Genomic DNA, 5,080 nt, shown 5'->3' with positions numbered 1-5,080 from the left:
TCCTTGACCCATGAATCCCTCTTCCTGTAGGATGGGTTCACGATCTAGTTCCTAATATTTTCATCACCCAAATCCTCCTCAATTATCTATCCCCTTTCCTCTTCTCCTCATGTACACAGACACTCAAAGTTTTAAACGATTTCCTTGCTGCCCTTACAAGTTATGATTTCACTTACTAGCAAGGAAATTTGATCTTTCATTAGCCTGTATATAATGTGCAGCAACTATGCAGAAATAGGGCATATTGGGCCACCTTGTTCAGAATTGGGGGTTGTGAGCAGCATGACTCTGGAAAAGCAAGACTTGGAAACACTCTAAAAGGAAGGTATCAGTTCCCCACAGCAGTGTTGTTCTTTTTTATTTTTTATTTTTTTTAAGAGAGAGAGTTGGGGGTGGGAGGTGGGGGGAAGGGACAGAGGGAGAGAGAGAATCCCAAGCAGGCTTCACACCCAGTACGGAGCTGGACGCGGGTCTCGATCTCATGACCTGAGATTGTGACCTGAGCTGAAATCAAGAGTCAGATTTTCAACCAACTGAAACACGCAGGTGATCCAGTGTTGCTCTTTTTAACGCAAAGTGCTGCTCAAAGTGGCTTGGATGCCACACAGTAGGTTTGCTGAGTCCCCGTTGTCCTGACTGCAATGATTAACATTGGCCTTGGACAGCATTTAGTGTCTGCATTTGATGTCTTCTTTTATAAAATGATGGGTTAATCATCTCTAAGGGCCAACGTATTTGCTCATCTTGTTCCTGCAAGGGGCAAATACAGAATCAGGGGATCTCAGCTCTCCTTCCAGTCCTGTGTTGAAAGACCTGGAGGTAGAACTTGCTTAAAGGCTCTTTGTCCCTATTTCCCCAAACGCTAAGTAGGGATAACTTGAGTAACTCACAAAAGTGATAGCGAAGTTGCAATAATTGGATTATAATGGTTTAAAAATAGTTTAAAATGTATTATACAAATGTAAGGGGCTCTTCCCCTAAAATTAGCTTAGTTCAATTGTACATATCAAGTTGGATTCATCTAACTTTGGGGTGGGAGAACTTGCCCTTGCTAGTGCAAATAGCAAAGCAGGACAATGGTGTCCAAGCCAAGACTTCAAGGGCTGAGGCAAGAACAGAGGGTCGAAAGGGGGAATACTTTTCCTGACCTGGTGTGTGGGCCAGTCTCATCCCTTCAGGCCCAGGGCACCTGCCTTTACTAAAGCCAAGTCTGGCTGAGGCTGGAAGATACTGTGGATAATCTAGAGTCACATGTGTCTCGGGGGCTCTTAGGAAGTAAAGAGAACATCCTTGAGCAGCTCCCCATCTCAGTGAATTCTTTTACTTACCCCTCATCCCCGATCTTGCGAGCTCTATCTTTTCAGACAGCTTAGGTAAACTTAAGGATGCTTTTTGTTTATTTGTTTGTTTGTTTGTTTGTTTGTTTGTTTAAGGATGCTCTGATGTTGCTGTTCCCATAATGCCAAGTCGGGCCATCTTAGGCACGAGTTTGTACAACCATTATAATGATCAGGTGCATTTAATTTGATGTACTTTGCATTAAGGTCAGCCCTAAAGAGTACGATTTTCCTTCTGTCTCTTTCCAAAGTCTGCTTTCTCCTATTTCACAAATGTTTATCTTCTTTAATAAACATTAAAAGTTTTTAGCCAAATGTGGAAAGCAGCTGAGAGTTATTCTAGTGCTGAGGCATCAGTCAGTTCTGTTTCTCCAAAGAATATTATGTGACTTCACTAAGGAAGGGAAGGAATGAAGCATATGTTGTTTATAACGTTTCTCGGCATACGATAAGCAGAGTCTGGAGGAGCAGAATCAGGGTGTGGTCAGCTTGTTGGACTCTGGAATGTCCGAGAGAGACTTGGGTACCGATTCAATACCCAAAGATGATGAGGCATTTGCGTTGTAGTGACATCGGTCAAAATGAATGACCTACACAGGCTGGCATTCGATCCTTCCAAATCACATTGGAAATGAAATTAAGCATCTGAAAACTGATCTGTAAGTCAATTTAGGGTTAATTTAGTTTTCATGTGAGTGGTGTTTGTTTTCAATGTCTTGTTAATTAAATCACAGTGTGCAGGAGCCAGGTCCTAGGCTCAGACGCTGGCTCAGAAATTGATTTTACTGTCCTTCTTATTTACAAAATGTGGATGATGTGAACAGTCATAATGCCTTGGGGAAGATAAAATGCCAGGGAAGCTAGCTCCAGGAATTCTGTGAGAAGGATATCAGGGGCAATTAACTTTGGTTCTTCCTTTGTGTCCAAGAAACTCAATAAAACATCTACATGGAACAAAATTGGCCCAGGAAGGTCCAGGCAAATTTGGCATGGTGATGTCAGAATTGTGTCCTCTGCCAGTTCTGATTATACCGAAATTAATGTACAATTCGCATGAAGAAAAGAAACAGATATGGATTTAGGGTGGTTGGGTGGAAGGTTTAGCTCCTCACCCGAGTCCATAGGTGGAACAAAGAGGGGGTGAACTTTCAGAGCTAAATCTGCAAGCCTCCATCTCCCCATTTGGTCCCTGTCACCATCCTGTGGCATGGAGACTCTCCCATTCCCACACTTCAGATCTGCCGCTGCTGCCAAATGTCTGTAATCCTTACTGAAGTACTGCCTATTCCAGGGTTATCTGTCTTTTATTAGGTTATTCTAGAAGACCTCATAAGCATCAAAGGAACATTTTGATAATTTTGTGTCCCCCTCGACTTTCATGTAGCTGCGTACTCCTCAGACTTTCCAATCTTGAGGGAGAGGACAAGACACATATTTCTTCTTAGGTTTTGTTTTCCTCAAGGGAGAGTCAGTCCAGAGAGGAACCAGTGGGCCCTTTGCCAGATATTAGCTTCAGCTTTGCATACTGATGGAAATGGAGAAACTTTTATTCTTCAATCCTTTTTATACCGGAAAGAGAATTTAAAGGTTCATGCTTGCTTTCCAGGTCTTTCTGTTCTCTCCTCCATGCTCTGAAAGACATGCAATTCTTCTTCTAATGAGAAAACTCCCCGAAGTTTGCATTTTTACTTTTGAGACTTATGTGATAGAGCTTTTCCTACTGCAGTGACTTGACCTACTTTGAATGACCATTAGTTTCAAGTCATAATTATTGACTTGCTTACGTACTTTTTTTTTTTTCACCAGCCCCATCATCCATACCGTGAACACATCCTGAATTGTTCGTATAACTAAAGAGAAATGAAAGTGATGTTGGTTAATTTATTTATTAAGGAAATTTTCTGTCTTAGCAAGATAAATTAACTTTGGCAAACTTCAGATACGGACCTGAAGTGGAAAAGCATACACCCTGAGGACCAGCTTGCCTTTGCTCCCAGCAATGTGCCTCACCTGTGGGCTCGTGAGGTTCTGGCCCAATATTATTACGCATCCTCTTTCCTTCACTGTCAAGTATAAGGTCAGGCAAGAGAAAGTCTGTGAGAACTGTACTGCCATTTCAAAGTAGGAATTAATAACAATTTATAAATGTTGAAATAACACACATGTGGTTTAGCAAATATTTATTTAATATCACCTATATCTTCCTCCCCTGGATTCTGGGGATACAGGAATACACAAGATAGACAACAGACCCTGCTTCCAGGCCACTTGGGGTTTCCTGATTGACACTACAAGTCTTAATGGAAAGATTCAGCTACAAATCTCAATGGTAGGGCATACTACCCTTCAGAGGCTCATTTCATCGGCTGGCTTAGTTGTTCCTGGGTTTTCAGAGGGAGTTTGTCACATATGCTCAAAAATAAATCCACTGATGATCGTCTGCCTGGGTTCTTCCTCATTGCCCATTGGCTTGAGAGAGAGGCTCTGTGAGGACATGGCTCCCCTGGCTTCCACAGTGGCCTTGAAGTCTGTCAGGCTCTGTAGCAAAGTTGCCCTGGATGGTACACAAGTGGGAACGAATGTCCTCTGTCCAACACCGGGTCAGAATTTGTCACTTGGGTTTGAAGCAGCACTGAAACAACTCTCTCAGCTTCTGTCTACCATACCTTCCTTGCTAAGCTGCCTGACTTTACTTCTAGGCTCTGCCTGAGGAAAAGACAACCAACACTTCTGAGTGCTCATATGCACTGGACACTGTTCTAAGTACTTTCCTCAGAATGGATGAACTCATTTAAGCTGACAATAGCCTATGTGGGGTGTGGGTGGGCAGTGTTATTATCTTTCCAATTTTAGAGATGAGAAAGGTAAGGCATGGCATATTAGTTCTCTATTGTTACACAACAAATAACCACAAATGCGGTGGCTTAAAACAACAAACACTTACTACATCACGTTTTCTATGGGTCAGGGTGTGGCTAAACGGGGCCTCTGTTCAGAGTCTCTCACAAGAGTGCAATCAAGGTGTTGTCTAGGGCTCAGGTCTCAGCTGAAGGATTGACTGGGAGAGGATCTGTTTCCAGTCTCGTGCACATGATTGTTGGCAAGATTCAGTTCCTTTGGCACATTGAATTGAGGGTCTTGGTTCCTAGCTGGCTGTTGTCCAGTGGAGGCCCTCAGTTTCATGCCATGTGGGTCCCCCTGGCATGGTGACCTGTTTCATCAAAGCCAGTAAGGGGAGAGTCTGCCAGCGAGACAAAAGTCACAATCTTTTGGAGATAGCCCAACGTCTTTGACATATTCTGCTGCAGAGAAGCAAGTCACAGCTCCTGCCCACACTCTAAGTGGAGAAGATTACAGAAAAGTGTGCATACCAGGAGACATGGGTTGTTTGGGGCCATCTCAGAGTCTGTGTGGCACACAAGGAGAGGTTAAGCGACTTACTTAGCCTTAACCCTTTCTGGCTACCGTAAGAGAATTCCACAGACTGAGTGGCTTAGAAACAGTAGACATTTTTTCCCCCCTCACAGTTCTAGAGGCTGGAAAGTGCAAGATCGTGTCACTGGCAGATTCGGTGTCTGGTGAGAGTCCATTTCACTGTCATCTCACATGGCAGAAGGGGCCAAGGAACTCTGTGGGGTCTCTTTCATAAAAACACTAGTGTCGTTCCCGAGGGCTCTGCCCTCATGAGCTAATCACTTCCTAAAGACCCCACCCCCTAATACTATCACCTTGGAGATCAGGCG

This window comes from Ursus maritimus, unplaced genomic scaffold (assembly GCF_017311325.1).
Source record: "Ursus maritimus isolate PB19 unplaced genomic scaffold, ASM1731132v1 scaffold_13, whole genome shotgun sequence".
In the NCBI taxonomy this organism is placed as follows: domain Eukaryota; kingdom Metazoa; phylum Chordata; class Mammalia; order Carnivora; family Ursidae; genus Ursus; species Ursus maritimus.
Note: the sequence above shows the minus strand (reverse complement) of the source record.